The 20648-nt window shown below is 41.0% G+C and overlaps 1 long non-coding RNA gene across 1 annotated transcript in view; it reads right to left on the bottom strand.

Moving 5' to 3' along the window:
- Positions 1–256: 256 nt before the first annotated feature.
- Positions 257–20648, bottom strand: part of LOC132012893 (uncharacterized) — a 67682-nt gene continuing 47290 nt past the window's right edge. Inside the window, exons 2-3 of the long non-coding RNA XR_009402796.1 lie at positions 10569–10649; positions 257–592 (exon numbers count right to left, since the gene is read on the bottom strand). This is a non-coding gene — a long non-coding RNA (uncharacterized LOC132012893). The remainder of the gene's footprint in view (positions 593–10568; positions 10650–20648) is intronic.

Here is a 20648-nt window from a genome sequence, read left to right as displayed (position 1 = left end):
GAGTGATATTGCCTTCTGAGGAAACACCAGGGAGCGGACTGGCAAACCAGGCACGCCTCCTGCTTTTAATCCTTCCTTCCTCTTTCCCGCCGGAAATGCATCTCCTTTCCAGACAAAGCACCTTTCACATCCCTTCATGGCTGATGCCTCAACACAGCCAAACGTGGAATCACAGCCCACACTTCCAATGACTCGTTTTGGGAAAGGACAAATGAGAAGGCAGAATGAAAACCTGCATGGATGGAGCAGAAATATTTCCAACGGAAGAGTCTATTCTATGAATATGCAATCTCGTAAGAACAGTGGAGCAATTCAGTATTGCAGTGGGGATATGACAAGTGTTTTACTGATGAGGCAGCCTGCCTCTGGGAGCTTTCTTCAGTATGTCTGGGGCTTTTATTCCGCTTCGACTGCTCAGCCTTCATGCCAGCCATTTTCTTTCCCAGGTGTCACGTGAGTGCACATATGTGTGTCATCGTGCACATGCAAGAGCGTGTTTGTAGTTTGCAGAGGATATCTCAGTAGCCTATTTTCCTGGACTGTGCAAAGCCAGAGTTCATGTGACAGGGTTTCCATTTCAAGGCCAAATTATCTGGAGAGGAAAAAAAAAAAAAACTATGTATTTTTTCTCAGGTGTTTATGAAGTCCTGAAATTGTGCAAAACTATCGTAGAGAAAAACATTTTTATGGACAGAACACCAAGACCTGGGAGGTAGAGAAAAACAACTTTAATTTAGAAAGCTCACCATGTCTAGACCTCTTCTGTAATTTATAATAATTTGAGTCACTCTCTGCAGTCCTTCAGTATTGCAAAACTAAATTGGACTGAAAATATACATGTAATTAATAAAATTTAATTCTTTACTCTTCCGCTCCCTCAAAAAAATAAATTACCTGACCTTCAAAACATGCCCGCATTTCACTTAGTTAAGGGTCGCTTTTGTGTTTTCTTTTGGTGGAAGACTGATGGTTTAGTTCAAGCTGTCACTCAAAGTCTCTGGGTTAAAAGGTCTCCATTTATTTACTTTGGGTGCTCATATTAACTAGTTAAATGGTTGAATAGCAGTCAATGATGGAGAAAAACAGATATCTAAGAAGTAAAACATTTGGTACTTGAAAAATTATAGAAGTTCTTTGGCGGAGTTTATTATTCACTAATTATTGACTAAGCCTAAGAAGTTGTATATTTTCCTAGCTTTGAAAATAATAAATCATTCAAAGCTGCACACATCATTTTAAATAGCCGGTAGAAATTGCTCCGCAGACCTACCAAAAACAGAGCTTGAGATTGTCCGACTACTGACAATCCTAGAGATTTCAACGTCTGACACCTTACCCACCCCCCCCCAAACACACACGTGGCACAGTAGTATAGCTATGGTGGTGGCGAGTCTTGGGGACTGTCTGGATGGGGGAGGAGCTTCCTATACTTTAATGAGGCCAGACTCCAGTCTTTAAAAGTAAATTCACCAGCTGCTTTCCCAGCATGGGTTACCTTCCCAGCTTCCTCAAATCTGTCAGTAACACCACTGGCCTCTCAAGCAAGAAATCCGTCATCATCAGCCACTCTCCGGCCTTCAGCCCTTGTATGCAATCTGTGACCAAGCCTGTCATCCCCACTCAGAGACTCTCGGTGAACCCCTCCCTTCCACGGGAAAGAATTTCTTAAGTCTCAATAAGTACAAGGTAATACTGTTGCCAGGGTATCTTGCCCAGCATCACCGTGCTAGCCCTGGCCTTAACCATCTCCCAACACACTTCTGCTCTGCCCTCAAGGACACAGGTTGTTGCAAAGGATTTGCTTTGGAGGTAAATGAAAGGGAACCTGGCCCTGCTGACACCTTGATTTTTTACTTCTGGCCTCCGGAACTGAGAGGATAAATTTCTGTTGTTTTAAGCCACCCAGTTTGTGGTCCTTTGTCACACAGCCACAAGGAGCTAATACAAGGGCAGAGAGAATTATCCAGATAATTAACAGTTTGTCTAAAAATAAGTAACTGAAGCTACAATTCTCTTAAAAGCCTAAATCATCTCAATTTCTACCTTGGTTCTGTCCTTCACTTTGGGTGTGTACAGGGATATGTAATAGCCCCCACGCAATTAATAATAATAATGATGATCAGGGCGACTGGGTGGCTCAGTCATTAAATGTCTGCCATCGGCTCAGGTCATGATCCCAGGGTCCTGGGATCGAACCCCGCATCGGGCTTCCTGCTCAATGAGGAACCTGCTTCTCCCTCTCACACTCCCCCCTGCTTGTGTTCCCTCTCTCTCTGTCAAACAAATGAATAAAATCTTTAAAAATTGATGATGATGATGATGATCACTGTTTTTATCACTTTATCCACCATTTATTAGGTACCAAGCTTTGGTCACATCCACAGATTATTGCATCCTGCACCCTATCAGGCAGGCATCATTAGCAACCCCACCTTTTGAAGGTCTTATCCTGTAACAAAGGTAATTTTAAAAAGTTTAAAAAAAAGTAAAAGTTTATTACTCTAGACATATATACCCAGCCCTTTCTACTAGCAGCATCGAACTCATACAAATGCTGCTTTTCTGTCCATTTATTCCTCACACGAGTTCTGGGGGCTTCAGTAAGTCGCAGGACCTGCATTGGCAGGTGGAGTTTCTGCTCTTGCCTTTGGTCCCCACAGAGGGAACACGGGCCTCTCCTCCAGGGACAGCCCAGCTCCAGCAGCACATGCCGTTTGGGGTCTTCTTTCCTAACAGAGGCTTAGTGCTCAGCACCAAGCACTCACCTTCTTCTGTATGCCTCTCTCCAAAAATTTTAAAAAAAAAGAAAAATTGGAGGAGCCATCTGATGAAGAAAGCCCACACTGTCCTTGTTTGCTTCCTGGCCATTTCTGCGAATGGCACTGTTGTGGCAGGAAATTTCAAACAGATGCCCCTCGACCCTCCGTGGCCCCAAGGTGACTGATCATAAGGTCAGCACGTGGGCTCTTCATTTGGGCAGAGCCCAAAGCCGGGGTGTTTTAATTGAGGGCGTCGTCTGTTACAGCTGCAATCCATTAGGGGCAAATGCTTTTCAAGAAAGCTTTTCTTTTGCTGTTGCTCTCAGTGCTCATGCCTGTGCCTGGAGACTTGCTGGGGGGTGGGGAGAGGGGATGCAAACTTAGTGCAAGTGTCAGGTAAGCCAACAAAACCTCTTTTATGATTCCGTAGCAATAGGAGATTGCATCTGTATCTGGGAAGAAGGAGACATCCAAGGAACTCCTAGGAGGAAGCAAGGTAACAATCTATACTAATCCCAAACGTGATCATTAATGCCAGACATCAAAACAAAGCTTCTCCCTGACTTTTCCCTCCCAAATTTTACTAACAGAATTACCAGAGACCAAGAGCACCATACTTTCTTTTTTTTTCTACTTCAGTTTCTCCTTGGGTGAGGGAGACACCTTGGTAGGGAACAAGACAAACTTAAAATGAACCAGGCCCAGTTTACAACTAGAACAGTGCAAGTAAACATGACTCCTACCTTCCAGGAATTTATGTTGGGAGATGTGACACTCATTCCAACAAAGCCAGAGCTTTATTCAAAACACCTTGGCACTTCTCTTTGGAGAATGCCTTCAGAGCTGGTTCTGAACCAATCACATGAAAAGTAATGACAGTGCCTCACATTCAAATACAGTTCTAGGGCCCTTTAGTCATCCATTTTACCCACCACACCGGTGGTTCTCAACCAGAGGTGACTTCTCCCCCCAGGGAACCTCAGTCAATGTCTGGAGACATATTTGATTGTCACTCTTAGGGAGTAGGGGGCTACTGGCATCTTTGGGATGAGGCCAGGGATGAGTCCAGAATCCAGCCTTTAAAAGCGACTTAAAGATTAACTAAACATCCCACGGTGCCCAGGGCAGTTCCCCACAGCAAAGGATTATGCAGCCCAAAATGTCAATAGTGCCACGATTGAGAAACCCTGACTATGCTCCACCTCTGACTTCAGATCACAAAGCCTCCCTGGGAAGATGCAGGTGTTAATCAATCCTGAGTCTTCTGATAGTAAATTTCACAGTTAAACAGCATTTTGAACAAAAGCAACATCATCAGAAAAAAAAGATTCAGTTTCCCCAAAGGAGAATTTTGAGGCAAAACCACCCATTTGATCTCTCCGCTCACTCTCTTGGTTATCAAAAAAGTCACATGCGCTCGGGGATATCTTTCAGAGATGTTTCAATTACATTGTCTCCCAGGCTGGAGGCTTTCAGATGCCTTTTTTTTTGAAGCTGCTAAATCTTTTCTCAAAATGATATTGTAGTTATCAAGAATCTAATATAAAAAATGTAGAGGTACTCTGCTTGCAGAAAGGGTAGAAGGAGGGGTGGCTGGAAACTTCCCCGTGTAGAACCAGCCTTAGCCGTCACTACCTCTCTTTCCACTCCCTAACCCCTAGGATACTAAGAGTGTTACCTTAAAAACCACTGTCCAGTAGCTGAGCTGTGAACAGGGCAGAGCTGCATGGACCAAGAGACCTTACATTCTCATGGTTGTATGCCGATCCAACCACACATTCTGACCCTTTGACCCCAAAATATATTCCCTTGGAAATGTTCCTGTCATGTCAATGTACTTATTTGGTCCTGAAGAACAGCAGCCATTTTTCCTTAATGATTTCTATGATAACGAATTAGAAAATCACTCTGTGAATAATACATAAGTATACCTTATAAACCATAGAAGTAACCACAAAGCAGGTGATTTAATTTTTTTTTAAATCTATATTTCAACATGCCTTAGGCACTTCTCTGCCCTCCTGACACCTACCTTCAGTGTGCAGTAAATAATGCCTTCCTTATAAAGCAGAAATTAGAAACTTATTCTAGTTTGCCATTTGCAGTCTAGGAATATGATGGCTTAAGGCCAAGATTGCATTCTACACTCCTAATTCTATGGGATGCTCATCTTTCTTCCAAATAGTCAAAAGTTGCATCAGCTGAAATGATGTATCTAAAATTGTAAAAAGAGTTTGAATTTAAACTCCAAAACATCAGTAAAGAAATGCATAGAGAAAAATCATTCCCAAATACACCAGAGACTCTCTGAACTGAAAACCATCCCAGGTGGGGAGTTCTCAAAAATGTTACTTTCCACCAAAACAAGATGCCCCAATTCTGCCTATGGCAGCCAGTCTCCAAGGTAACTCCCAATGACACCCACCTCCGGGTATTCACTCTCTTAGGTAGTGCCCTCTGACACTGTTCCAGGACTGAGTCAGTATGACCTCTAACATATGGCAGAACGATGCTATGTCACTTTGGAGGAAGCTGGCTGCCATGTTGTAAGCTGCCTTATGGAGAGGTCCACATGGCAAGAAACTAAGAGAGGTCTCTAGCCAATAGCCAGTGAGAAAATGAGGATCTCAGTTTAAGAGTCTGCAAAGAACTGAGGCCTGCCAACAACTGTGTGAATGAGCTTGAAGAGGACCCTTCAGCTGAGACTATATCCCCAGCCAAGAGCTTGAAAGCTCATAAGACACCCTGAGCCAAAACCATGCAACCAAACCACTTCTGGAGTCATAACCCTCAGAAATTTTGCAAGATAATAAACGTTTGTTAGCTGCTGAGTTCTGGGTTTGTTTGCTATGCAGCAACAGGTAGCCTTCACCATATCCTCAGCCCCAAGAGGTACCAATCACAAAGACTGGGGTTCATAAGACATGTAAAGGTGAGGTCAAAGGCATCAAAAGGATTGGGGAACTCCAGCTCTGAGCATGAATCAGAGTGTAAAAGTCTAGCTGAGATTCCAGTTATCATCACAGAAAGGGATGAAGAGGACAGTGGGAGAAAGCCACTGTGAGTTTTTAGAATCAGCTGGATAGTTTTATCTTCTATTTCCATGAAGTGGTCAAAACATCACACAAAAAGGGCCTGTGGACTTTTCACTGAGCCAACAAAGAGGCATGAGGGGAGAAAATGGACTTCTACTCTATAGCCAAGTTTTGAGGACTGGTAGAACCCTAGGACAAAGAAAAAGCTGAGACCTGGGACCTCGTGCATGAAAGGAATAAAGAAAATGTGGACACAATGTGAACCTGGAATGGGAGCAGAGAACTTAATGCATTGAATCACTCATTAAACCAACATTAAATGAGCATCTAGTATATTCCAGACAGTGTGCCAGGAATGGTAATAACTGCATGATATCATGATAAGTAGAGTATGCGCTGAAAACCACAGAAACATGGTGAAAACACGTTTAAGTCACAATGGGAGAGAGAGATCAAAAAAGGCTTTCCAGAGTAAACAGGATTTGATGTGAGTTTTGATGAACTAGTTAACTAGAAGAACACTCAGAGAAAAGCATCCATGGCAAATGTAACATGTACAGAAATGATCAATATTGCAGTAGCCTGGGAGAATATAGTATAATGTCATATGGACGATGTAGCACACTTGGAAGGAAGAGTATCTTCAGGTGGGTTTTATAAGATGAAGGTAAAGAGGTAACTGGGACAATATCATAAAGGAATTTATGGATGAAATCTGATCTCTATAGTTAACCACTGAACATTTTTCAATATGCATGCAACAAGTTTTAATAGAGCTTCTGTCCGGGGCAAGGCATTGTGGTACTGTGGTACAAGGAATACAGAAAATTGTGGTCCCTGCCCTGACTGCACTTACAATTCTAAAGGAAAAAAATATATTAATGAATTCATGTTTTAGGTAGATTGCTTTAACATTTGTGTGGGGAATGGGTAGGTATGGGAAGGGGGAGGAACATGAACAGTTTCCCAAATGCATTTCCAAAGACATCTTCATATTCCATACTCCCCGTGGGCCTCTCCCCCACCTTCATATTGGCCAAACACACTTGGAAAAACTCCGCTTCTCAGATAACAGTTGTGTATGTTCCCAAGCAAGAACTTTCCAGACCTATCTTTTTAAGCTCCTTTTCTATTTTCTCCATGGCAAGAAGGACTACTGAATGTCAGAATTGAGTAAGACCCAGGAGATTATCTACTCTGATCCATGCATGCTACAAACATGGAAGCTGAGGCCAAGAGAAGGGACGGACTCCCTCCAGATTCTCAAGGCTGGTTATGGCAGAACCAGCTGGACCTCAAGCCTCCTGGATCCAAGACCAGTGCTTTTGCCCACCACATGTCACTACTACCATCATCCTTCAACTGCTACGTATGCTTCTACAGCCTACAAGAGCAACATCCACCAAAAAAAAAAAAAAAAAAAAAAAAAAAAAAACCCAAAAAACAAAAAAACCCTCAGAGCATGGCAGATTTTAGCCTCACTGAAATGCCAATGGCTTCATTCGGCAGCTGTCCAGGTCCCTGCTAAGCTGTTTTCCTCTACTCAGTTAGACAGAGCACTGGGGGAAGATCAGGGGGAGAAATTCTCCGGGGTCCCATCTGTTAATAAAAAGCCACTGTCAGATTTTCCACAGTATGACGAATGATCAAAGATTTCTTCCCCTTTTCTTTATCATATTCTTATTTCAAGGCAACATTAGCCCAAATTACAAGTAAGAAATAGCACAATCTACTTGAAAATGGAAATAAAACAGTCAAAGGGAAGAGACAGGCGTAATCACTTAGATAGCTGCAAATTTTGATGCCAAGGAGTATCCATCTTTCAAGAGGAAAGAGTATCACATTTTGGATAATTCTATCGAATTGTGTGAGCCCTGCATTGGTTTAGCCCCTCCCAGCCATATTTCAATTGCCTGCTGTTTAACATATGTGCAGGGTCTGAGGTCCTTCAGGCACTGGATGCATCAGTGACTGGCAAATTAACAGCCTGTGTCTATATTGACATTCGTGCTCTCAACTTAATGTTAATTTCTTTAATGAACAGTTTCTGTCCTCATTAGGAGGGTAGGATGTCAAAAGTATATTGGACTGGGCAATACGACAAACAGGTGATGAGATTTTTTTTTTCCCCTCATTGACAGGGTTAACTGTTTGCAACGTATTCATTTCATAAACATTTGCTTTTGAGTACCTACCATGTGAATGCCTGGTCCCAGGCTGGGTCTGTGGCTTCCAGCTGGAAGGCTCTCCCTCTGCCCCAAAAGAGCTCAAACTCAATGTAAGCCAGTTCACAGGCACCCAACAATGAGAAGATGAGGTCCTGATACTCTTCGGTTCAAATAAAGGTAGTAGAATAAAGTTGTAGCCATTAGGTTGAGAACCAAAACGTCAACTCAAGTGCAAATCTATGAATTTGCTGGTGGTTGATAGACATTGGCCCCTCTATCATTGCCTAATAGGGGAGAAAAGACTATCCAGCAAGGATAGTCTATCCCAAGATAGAGTGAGTATTGCCTATCCCAAATAACAGGGGCAACAAAAATTCTAACACGGTTAGAACCAACAGTTGTCTCCAAGTGAGATCTTCCAACACTGAAGTCTGGACAAATCGCTCTTGCTTCCTCTTTTGTGCTGACAGAGTTTACTCACAGCTTTGTCCAGCGCGGGTTCTTTCTGCCTTTCAGCATAGCTACATGCAGGTATGTCTATCTCCTCTACTCCATAGTAAGTTCATAAGAATTCTGAGTCCAGTGTGCCTAAGCCACTACCTAGGTATGCTGATCTCTGAGTTAATCCGTAGAATTGAAGTGAAATTCGAAAATAAGGGATGTGTTTCTTTTTTTTTTTTTTTTAAGATTTTATTTATTTATTTGACAGAGAGAGAAACAGCGAGAGAGGGAACACAAAGCAGGGGGAGTGGAAGAGGGAGAAGAATGTTTCCCACTGAGCAGGAAGCCCAATGGGGGGCTGGATCCCAAGACCCTGGGATCACAACCGGAGCCAAAAGCAGATGCCTAGACTAAGCCACCCAGGGGCTCCAGGGATGTATTTCTTACCATGAGCACTCTCTCACCCTTCAGTTAAGACCATAAAGATAGGGGTACCTGGGCAGTACAGTTGGTTAAGCCTCTGACTCTTGATTTTGGCTCAGGTTGTGATATCAGGTCCTGAGATGGAACCCTACATTGAACTCTGCCCTCAGCACAGAGTCTGAGAGGATTCTGTTTCCCTCTCCCACTCCTTCTGCCCCTGCTACTCCCTCTCTCTCTCTAAAATAAAATCTTTAAAAATAATCTCTCTCACACTACCCTTCCTCCCCTGCTCATGCTCTCTTTCTCTAAAATAAGAAAATAAAGTCCTTTTTTTTTTTTAATTATCTTTTCCCTCTGCCCCACCCCACCCCCACTTGGGCTCTCTCACTCTCTTGGGGAAAGAAAAAAAAACAGAAATGTAGAGAGAAGTGGTTAAAAATGCAGATCTTGGAACCTTGTGAGGCTGTGTTTGGATCCTTGCTAGCACTTACTAGCTTTGTAACCTTGGGACAAGTTATTAATCCACATTGTGCACCAGTTTTCTGTTCATTTCTCTATAAAATGAGGATAGAAATAATATTTCCTAGCACTGTTGTGAGGTTTGCTAAATGGAAAAGAACTTGGGGGGGTATGCAAAGTGAGGAAATTCTGCCAGATTTGTCCTACCCAGGGGCAAAAAAAAAACATCCTAGGAAAACTACAAGAAGATTTGCCATGTCCAGAAAGTTGCCCATTCTGGGGTATGAGCCACAAAGCAGGTGAAAGATTTTCTCTTAACTTTTCTGTATTAAAGATAAATTCTAGTAAAAACTAAGAGCTGTTACATGGCTCAGTGATTCATACCTCTAAAAATTGAGAATTAAAGGAAAACCAAAAGCCTCAGTAATATTTTAAGTCTCTTGTTAGGCTACTCTCAGCACTTTAAAATAGGTATTACATGGAGGTGCCTGGGTGACTCAGTCTGTTCAGAGTCCAAATCTTGGTTTCGGCTCAGTTGATGTTCTCAGGAAGGTGAGATCGAGCCCCGCACAGGGCCCCATGTCCAGCTCTGTGCTGGGCATGGAGCCTGCTTAAGATTCTTTCTCTTCCTCTTCCTCTGCCCTTCCCCACCCCCATGCATGCACTCGCTCGATTGCTCTCTGAAAACTAAAATAGGTATTGCATGGAGGAGACCGCAAACCTATGGAAGTAGGTTTCTTTTCATCTTTGATGGCATATCACCTGATATAGCATTAGACACACAGTAGGTGCTCAATGAATGTTTCACAAATGAATAGCTCATTTTATTTTTATATCTTTATATGCCTCTTATATACTTCCTTGATGTAAATAAAGCTATGAGTTACACTGATACGTATATATACATACACGTATGCGTGTGTGTGCAATGTCTTTTCATTTTATTGAAGTCGGTATAGAAAGAGAACAAAAAAACTCAAAAGATACAATAATGGAAGTTTTAGAAAGAGCTGTAGGTCCAGATTTACCTATAACTGGAAGCATCCTTCCAGGGACAATTTGTTCCTGGGTGGGACAAAAAACTAACTGCACATTTTATTTTCTAATTTTCTGAAATGATTTCAGAGCCCAAACTTAGGAACATTTCACTATTTCTAGTCCCACTGACACTGGTGATTCCAGACAAAATGCATCAGGAAGCAAAGGGCCCTAATGGTGTCTACAATGACACAATGCCCGCAGGACAGAGATCAAGCAACATCATTACACCAGATGTATCCTACCTTATAAGTAAGGCCATCTTGGCTTCTTCACATCTTCACTTAAAGATGTAGGAAATCCCTTTCTCCTTCTGTCTGTAGCCCCTGTTGGTGGGAAAGAGGACAATGCATGAGATCACTTCTCTTTATACAAGTAACAGAAACTTACCCAAGTCTTGTTCACTTTGGTTCAGTTTTCTGGCTTCCTTCTGGGAGTCATCTTTGATAACCCAGATACTAAACAAGACTGTTAGTTAAGTATAGAACTATTGTATGCAGAATAGGTCAGGTACCTTCCCAAGCTGTGTTATTTTGGGAAAGAAAATTTGGAAGGAATTCTAAGTGACAAGATACCATGTGTAGCTTAACTCATGAACACAAGATTGGAATAGGTTGAAAAGATAATTGTTTACAATTTCTCCCCTCTTCATAAATATTAGGAATAAGAAAGGAATTTTAGCAAGCTAAAGTGAAAAGTTAATGTTAGGTCATTTTAGTTGACCAGAAAGCCTACACGTTTGTCTAGACTATGAGAAGGAGAGAACTCTCTTACTTGAAGAAAGCAATTAAGAGGTGTATTAGGAATAGTCCTGTGAGAAATAAGAAACAAGAAATAAAGTCTTTGCAAGTTTAATATCATGACCATCATTTTAGCTTAGTTATGCTAAAGTACACTTGAAAAATGTACATGAGAGTCCTGTATTTTCTATGAAGTTAATTTTCTTCTGTTTGTATTGCCTTTTTAAAAAGCAATGTATCATGTTATTGTCTGATATTTTGGCTCAGAAACTCATACTGAGGTCACCAGTGAAACCCCTGTTAACCAGCTGCTCGGAACATATGTCACTCTACTGCCACCTGATGCCGACATGTGGAAATTGCAGGCGCAGATCGTTCAACCCCAAATTCCTCCAAGACTGAACTTGCAGAACAAAGCCAGTTTTTGTAAGTTCAGAGAATACAGCTTTGACTGACACAAATGCAAATGAGAAAATATAATGACTAAAAAAACTGTGTAAAAACATAAAAGGGGTTAAAATTTTCCAGTCTTGATAAAATTACCAACAACAACAACAAATAAGCACATGTTCACTTTTCTATACTGTTCCCAAATTAACTCTTGTGCTTTTTTTCCTCCTTTGGCAGAAATATTTCCAGGAAATTTGAACAATTCCTTGGATAGTGGTTTAGACAACTGCATTGGTCAAGTTAGTAGTACAAATGCTATAAGAAAGAGACCCAAAATAATAAGACCTAAAATAATAACATTTAGTGGAATTTTAATTTGCTCATTCAAAAAAAACCAGGCTATGGATACTTGATAATATTAAGAATTATTACCAATTTTCCAAGGTCTGATAACAGTACGGTGGGGTTTTTGTTTTTGTTTTTGTTTTTAAGTTCTTAAATTTCTGAGAGGAATAAGGAGAGGGGATAATCTGGTAAATTACCAGGGGCTGGTATGGTTATTTTGTAACTTTCAGGGATATCTTGTTTATCAGTTTCATGGTCCAAGAGAGGATTTCCACCACCACCAGCACATCTCTACCCCATATTGTACACATTACTTCCACTCATTTCCCAGGGCCCTGGATTTTAGTCATACGGGTAGCTTTAGAGGTCAGCTGGGAAATGTAGTCTTTCAGGAGGTGATCATGCGTCCAGCTAAAAATTCTATTATTCTATTACAAAGATTAAAGGAAAGTTGATAGTCGCCACCATATTTTGATTCCCCCCTTTAATCTACTCTAGATGCTTTTAAATATGCGTTGCTTTGAAGAAAGACTAGGAAAACTATCTCCAAATAAAAGGGGCTAAGGAGACATGACAACTACATGCCAGGCATGATTTGAAATTTTATTTTGCTATAAAGAACATCACTAGGACAATTGACAAAAAAGGAGTATTGTTTATAGATCAAATAATGGTATAGTGTTAATATTAATTTGCTGCTTTTGATAACTGTACTATGATTATGTAAAAGAACATCCTTACTTTCAGGTAACTCACAGTGAAGAACTTATGGGTAAAGAAGCATCAGGGCTGCAACTTTTTCTTAAATAAGCAAGAGGGAGAGACAGGGAGGGAAAGATGGAGAAAAAGCAGGAGACAGAAAACACAAATGGTAAAATATTCCCATTTGGGGACTGAGGATGAAAAAGACCTGGGCAGACTTTCGTACTATTCTTGCAACTTTACTCAAAGTATGCAATCATGTCAAAATAAAAAGTTAAAAACAGCACTGCCTTAGTTCTAACTCAAATTAATTCATTAGATTTTTTTTTAATGTGGTTCATTTATAGTTTAACCATTATATAACACCTTGGTTGAATTCAATTTTCAGAAAATTGGTAGACTTTCGGGGAGCCTGGGTGGCTCAGTGGGTTAAGCCGCTGCCTTCGGCTCAGGTCATGATCTCAGGGTCCTGGGATCGAGTCCCGCATCGGGCTCTCTGCTCAGCAGGGAGCCTGCTTCCCCCTCTCTCTCTCTATGCCTCTCCAACTACTTGTGATTTCTCTCTGTCAAATAAATAAATAAAATCTTTAAAAAAAAAAAAAAAAAAGAAAATTGGTAGACTTTCTTGCTGTATATGTGATTTAATTTAAGACTTTTTCCCCCAGATATTAAACAGAGCTAAAAAGGAGAAATTATTTACAGCATGAGAAATGGTAAGAAGAGCCCACCTTCTGTATAGGTGTAGATCGCTCTGTGATGTAGCCAGGGATCCAGAGGAACCAGCATGGAGGCTTCCTTGCCCAGGAGCAGGTGCAAAGACTGCCCCAGCTTCTCCCTCTGCTGGAATTGGGAGAGATCCCAATTTCCTGTCCATCTATGCTCAGGCATACATCATCAAGACAGTAACAATCTCTGAGCTTCTATTTCAGGAACACTGAGGAACTTCAGGTCCTCTTAGGTCTTAAACCAAATTCCACATCCAAAGTCTTACACCTTATCCTTGTCAGAGCAGACAAAGCCATTTGAGTACCCAAGCGTTCCCAAATAATACTCCAACATCCAGTGTGATAGGAAGCCAACATCTCCACATGGATGCTCTCTGAATGGCAAAAACCCTGAGACATTCAATCCTGCAAATCTCCTGAAGAAACACCCTTTGCACTGGATCAAACACAAGCAATATGGTTTGTGAACCTGCTGGCTCTTCCCTGTCCCTAATGGTGCCATCCACCTATTTTAGTGTGGAGCAGAGAATGTCATTCAAACAGAAACATATCTAATTCCAGAGTTCCAACGGTCAGCGATAACCACTGGTCCTGTCCAAGGTCAGTTACCCTCTGCTTCTTTTTATCACCAAGCTCCACATCCTTGCTTACCTAGTCATATCCCCCCCAGACTCCACCCACACTGCAGTAGTTTTAGTAGCTCCTATTAACACTTCCCGAAGTGGGCACATCAAAGGAAGAGCCAGAGGCCATGAGCGAGTGGAGATCCTGCCCCAAGCCCGCCACCCTCCAGCTGTGTTATGTCGTGCTGACTTAAAAGCAGCAGAGAAGTCCATTAGGCTTTGGACAGCAAAGAGCACCTCTTCTGTTGAAGTCACTTATAAACAGGACCCTGGAAGGGGGCAGGGGGGAGCAGCTTTCTGCCCCTTTATGCTATACTAAAAAGGGAAAGTAATCTTATTCCATGTTTTTAATATTTACAGCTAATACCAATGCCCTGGATTTGCCAAATAACATTCACACCTCCCCCCGCTCCTTAGATCTGGAAAACACAAATTTCCAAATGCATGTTTCCACAAATTGGGATTTTACTGATAGAGATGTTCAGGTTCTTTGGATATTGGTTAATTGGGTTGTATGCTTGTTTGGCTGGTTTTTTAATTGAAAATGTCTTCCTAGGAATGAATTGATGAGTATTTCCTCCTCGATTGTCTCCTAAAAGAGCCAGGCAGCTAGATAGGCTCAAATAGTATTCAGCATCATCATAGACCTGTGATCTATAAAACGGCAAATCACCCTAGCAGAACAAAGAGAGCCTTGCATGTTCTAACCTGGAATGTAGATGGTTTCTATTTGTTTTCAGTCCTATTGTTCAGCTTTGATTAGCTTCATGATTCTTATAATGACTTAAAACAGTTGCAGTAGAAGCAATGGCATTGATCCTACTTGACCTTCCTCAGGCCAAGCACTCAGAAGCCAACTCTCCATGCCTGGCCCCTGTTTTAATAAAACAGACTTCTTTTTTAAGCTGCTCTGATCACAAGCTACAATGTGGAAGCTGTGATATTTCCCACCACTATCCTTGCTTCTGGACCTGTCCATGGCCCTTTTTCCTGCATGACCGCTGATCCGATGAAAAAAGGAAAAAAAAAAAAAAAAAAAAAAAAAAGCTGCCTTGAAGAACAACACGTGTTCTATTTCCTGACCTTGGCAGCTCAAGGTTCTGCAGGACTCTTTTGGAGTCACCATGGAGCAAATCTCTCCCCTCCACTGTAAATTTGTTGAAAAGAGCAAAGGAAAGGTGCAGAAACGCTTACAAGTAAACATCCTCTGAAATCAATGAGGACAGAGAATTACTCTTGTGCCGAATCCCTTTTTCCTCCTTCACAGAAAGCTGCCAATAACCGCGGCCTGATTCTAACAAATACAGGACCGATTCTACCTCTACCTTTGAAGGGCATAATACAGCACAGGTCCTTGGAACCTGGTGGTGAAGGCCTTGGAAGGCCATGCCCACACTCCGCAGCACACTTCTGTTGAGACTGGCACAGTCTCTTTCACGTGGAGACCGGCTTGCTGGGGAAGCCGTGGTTTGAATAGCCCTCAGCTAGGAGCTTTTCACAGCAACACAGAAATCTGACATATTGGGTATGGAATGGCCAGTCCTGGGCACATAGCTCACACCTCAAGCAGTGAACATGGCAGCCTGCCCAGCAAGCTATGACGTCATTATAGGGGCCAAGTAATCAATCCTTTCTAGTATCATTTACTATTTACTCGACATTTACCTGTGTAGCCTGGTGATTAATCCCAAGGACTCTGGTTTGAATCCCAACTCTGCCAATGACTACTAGCTATGTGACCCTGAGCAAAATACTTCACTCCTTGGCACATCAATTTTTCCATCTGTAAAAGGAAACTATTTCATAGACTTGTGAGAATTTGCTACATCAATAACCATGGAGCATTTAGAACAAGTGCCTGGCACTTGGTAAACTCTCAGTAAATGTCAGCTTTGTCATGAGGAGCTAATCTTAATAATGATTAACTACTTTTATTAATTTTGGCCATGTCTACCAGGACCTGGAAGAACCTGAATGAAGGATCCCTCATTTGAGGTTATGACCATAGGCCATCCCAAATGGAGAAGGGCATGGATCAAACAACAGGGTAGGAAAAGGGGTCATTCTAAAAGCCAGTGTTGAGCCTCTGACACGGTTATCTCCCACCCTCCATGAGCCCTTCAGGCAATGGCTGGTGGCACAAATCCTATTTATGATGTATATTTTGGGTCCTCTTCATCAACCTCTGTCTCCTGGGTTCCTTTCTCCATTCTTAGTCTTCTAAATATTCAACATTGTTCACACTCTTCTTTTTATACCCCTCTAAGCCTCAGGGCTCAGGGCTTCGTAGGCAGCACTGTTTAGCATCACAGGGCTGAGATTTCTGATCCCTGCATAGTGCACAAAACGGTTTTTATGGAGGTGTGCTGTTCACACCTCAAGTGTTCGTCTGCTTCTCCTCACCATCACATAGATTGCGTAGGGTCAGTGCAAAATATGCCGAAGGGAAATTCTTCAGATGTGATGAATTGATAGTTTGAAAAAAAAAAACTTTTATAAGGGAAATATAAAGTTGCTTTTGGGGTTTTGAAATAAATCATTGTTATCTCATCCACTATGTTGCCACATCCTGGAGCAACCTGAGAGCAGTAAGCTGGACCCGTAAAGAGTGGCTTCTCCTGACACTTCTAGCACTTTCTAATCATGTGACCTCGGACAAGTGAATTTCAGGATTCTTCTCTTGCTAAAATACAGACAAAAACATCTGAGTTTATGCTATTGGGTGCTTTAAGGCCCCAGTAGGATGATATATAGGACAGCGTTTTGAAAATTGTAAAGTGCTTTAGCAATATAAAATGATATTTATGATGTATCTTTTAGCAAGTCCTGAAAAGCATAGAACAGAGAAGACATGCAACAAAGAGTCAAAGGCTGGCATTTTAGTTCCCAATTTGCTACAAACTGATTCTCTAAGTTTGGACAAATAACTACCCCTTCCTGGTCCTCTCTTATCTGTAAAATAAAAGGGTTGGACTAGATGAGCTTTAGACTCCCTCCTCTTTCAATAGTCTATGAGACCAAGCCAAACAAAAAGAAGAAAATCATAGTAAAATGGATATCTTTTGTAAAAGATAAAAACTAAATTTAATAATAATAAAGAAAATGAAAAAATCCAATAGTGACTGGAAAAGGCTGACCAAGACAGACACAGTTTATTGATCATGACTCTCCTTCTCCAACTCAGACATGCCCTCATAGACTGCTCTGCCATTAGCAACGAATCATTTTTGCAATGCGTTGTCTTAATAAGGAGATTTTAAGGCAAACCATTTACAAAGATTTCTCATTGCAAATAGACAGATTATAGAGTTTTGCCTACAGTCTCAGGTCTGCACGGGTTTACATGCAAGCACTCACAAGCACACACGCGCACACACACACGATTCCCTGATACTTGGAGGCCACCTCTAGCAAAGATAAATAGCTTTGGCTACTTGGATGTGTGCAGTCAATGCCTCTACATATGTTCATTTCCAAAGAATTTTAAAGCCTCTTTATACATGAGGAAATTGAGATCCTAAGAGGGTAAAATGAGTTGTCAAAAGTCAGTGGCTATTTAGTGACCAAGAGAGCAAGCCACCTGCTCTGATCATGGCTTTTATTCTATGTCGGTAGTTTCTTGACCTTAACGTTAGCATCTATTATAAGGTTCCAAAATTTTATCCATTGGTTTCCTTCTAACCTTGAGTGTTTTTCTCACAGTTTTGTGTTTCCGAAAAGATGACTAAGATTATTCTGCACACAGCCTCTTTGTGTCAAAATCCTTCTTATACCACATTTACTGGTGAGGTTGATAACTGTGAACCTTCTACATGTATAAACACATACTTTGTTTCCTACACACCAATCTTTTGCTCCCCGTTCTCTCTTTAAATCTCTTTTTAATTGAACTATCAGCATAAATTCAAACTTCCGCTTGTTATTTTAATAGTAATTTTAACAATTAACCCATAACTGCTTTCATTGCTAACATAATTATTAAATAATAACTTGTATGTTCGTTAACATAATAAGTCTCATTAATTGCATGCTGTCTCACAATGAAATTAACCTATGAAGATCGGGAAGAAAACACAGGATGTAAGCAGCATCAGAGACTCTCCTTGGAGCTGTTAGGGCCAATTTTCAAAAAACTCGGCTTCAGAAGTTGGGAACAGGGTGTTGGGTGCAGGGGAGATGCAATGCCAAAATAGTAACAACATCAGTTAGAGCTATGAATATCCCAATAATGGGTTCATGAGGGACTTTGAAAGACATGCAATGTTAGGGAAATAAGACTAATGAAGGAGTTTAGAAAGGATCATAAAATCAAGGCTCCAGTCTTCAGAAGGAAGAGAAGAAAGGAGAGAAACTTCTTTTCCTCCCAGCCACTGATGTTCCAGGATCCATAAAACAATGGCTTACTGGTAACTCCCTGGTGCTGATGCTCTGTGTCCTCAGGCTCAATCAATAACCTTTTAATGTATTCACTGTCAACTATTTTTCCTTCCTCCCCCTCATCCATTTGTAACTTACCTCTTTGTTCCACCTGCTGCAATCCCTATCTTCCTACAAAACGTCTCAACCATCTTAACTTATTGTATCATCCTCTCTTGGGCTTTTACTCTTCCTTTTCCTGCCTCTCAGTGTCCATGTTTGCAAAAACAACATATACATTAATTTGTTGCTTTGTCCCTTTGGTGATGGGCAGAATTTGCCATTTGCCCCCTATTTTTACCCTGAAACTTTGTTACTGCATATAAGTTTCCTGTGTGTCTTAAGACGGTGTCTATCTATGTACTCTGAAGGATGATAGGCTACTTGTTAAATATGATGGAACACTGAATCCCCACATGACCACCATCACCACCCTTCCTCAAGAGATATCAGTGGTTTTTCATGGCACATAAAAGAAGTTCCAAACTCTTTAGGATGTCTTTCAGAGCTCTCTGCTGTTCATTCCAAAACTCTATCTGTACCTACACAACCTATTTATGGTGGTTATTTTGTTCTCCTGGAAGTAGACAATGGATTAAACTGACATTGTAAACTATTTTAATAATTATGGGTTTTTTTTTATTTCTAGAACAGTTATTTCTAGTTCATTCTTCTTCCAATCCATTGGTCACTTTGAGTAGTCTTTTGTTCCTTACTCGGACTCTTGATTTACTCTTTTACTTCTTTAAACTGAGAGAACACAACAACATTATATTCTGTACCTAGTAGTTCTTTTATCTGAAGTCTTTACAGGACGACTTCTGCTACTGGTTGTTTGTTCTGACTGTCACTCATGGTGCCTTAGTTCCTCACGCATTTTGTTATTTGTCTATCTATTGTTGTGTGAGTTCATGTCCATTGGAACTTTATATGTGGGGATTACATGAAGCATGTGTTGACTGGCTTATTCTTCCAGAGAGGATATAGACTTAATGTGGCCAGGCACTACCTGCTTGAAACTGCTTGAAACTAAATTCTTGGTGTCTTCACACCTTACATGTTGTGTAAGCCCAGGCCCCAAATATGCATAAGAGCTATATTTGCTATGAATTCTTGGGGGAAAATTTTTCCTTACTCTCAACCAAAGACCAAGACAGCAAGTTTCTTTGTTTGTGTACTTTTTTGTTCTAGGTCACTCTCTTAGTAAGGATGTTGTCGTCCAAGAGTCCCAGTACTGGCAGTGGGGAAGAGGGGTGCACAAATCAACTCGTTACTTTGCACAGGCCCAAAGCTTTGTGTCCTATTCTCCCAAGTGATTACCAGGGATCAGAAGACTCCCTTAGGGCAACTGCCAGCCTCCATATCAGCAATATGGCTGTTTGAAGGCTCTGAAAATTACCCTTTCCTCCCAGTTCAGCTATGCATTTATAATGGTTTATTTCATACAGAATTTTTGGCTACTTTGTAACAAAATTTCAAGGTGCTAGATTCACATTGTTGCAAGAAAAGGAAAACCTGCAATTTAAAATCTCTTTCAACATTGTCTCTTGCCCTTAGAACCTTATATAACTATAGTAATTTTGTTTATAAAATGAACAACTGACCATTCTGGGACAGCACCTCAGTAATCCATACCCTAGAATCAAGGAACTCTGATTCTCATTTCATGACTCTAGGCCAAGATCACACATTTCCCTGTGATATCCCAGAAAGTATATATTTCTGGTTTTGCAAGCCATACAGTTTCTGTCACAACTACTCAACTTTCTGCCATTGTAGCAGTAAAATGGCCAAAGACAATACATAAGCACATGAGCACAGGTGTAGTCCAATGAAACCTTATTTTTGGACACTGGAATTTGAATTTCATATTATTTTCATGTATTGTGAAATCCTTTTTCCTATTTTTTCAACCATTTAAAATATTTCAAAAAAAAAATTCTTGGGTAATGGACCATACAGAAACAGGTGGCAGGCTGGATTTGGCATGTGCACCATAGTGTGCTGACCCCTGCCCTGAACCATGGTTCTCAAATGGGTACACATCAAAATCCTCTGTGCAACTTTTTAAAAACAGAGAGGCTCAAACCTTACAGAATGACAATTTCTGGTGGTGGCTCCCAAGGTTGTATATCTTTTAATATTCCATAAGTGATTCGGATAAGCATCCCTCATTCAGAAAGAGTGATCTAAATTTTCTTTTTCCTAGAACTTGAGGGGGCTCCCTATGTTACATGGTCTATTGTGTACAATTATCCCATCTCTTTGACTCCAAAGTGCCACCTAATTACCTGGTCCAAGTAACCAGCCACGATGCAAAAATAAATACATAAATAAAAGTGAATAATCCCAAGGGCTTTTGGTATATTTCTTATGAAAAATAT

This window comes from Mustela nigripes, chromosome 3 (assembly GCF_022355385.1).
Source record: "Mustela nigripes isolate SB6536 chromosome 3, MUSNIG.SB6536, whole genome shotgun sequence".
Taxonomy (NCBI): domain Eukaryota; kingdom Metazoa; phylum Chordata; class Mammalia; order Carnivora; family Mustelidae; genus Mustela; species Mustela nigripes.
The sequence above is the reverse complement of the archived record's forward strand: the minus strand, read 5'-3'. Positions and strand labels throughout refer to the sequence as shown.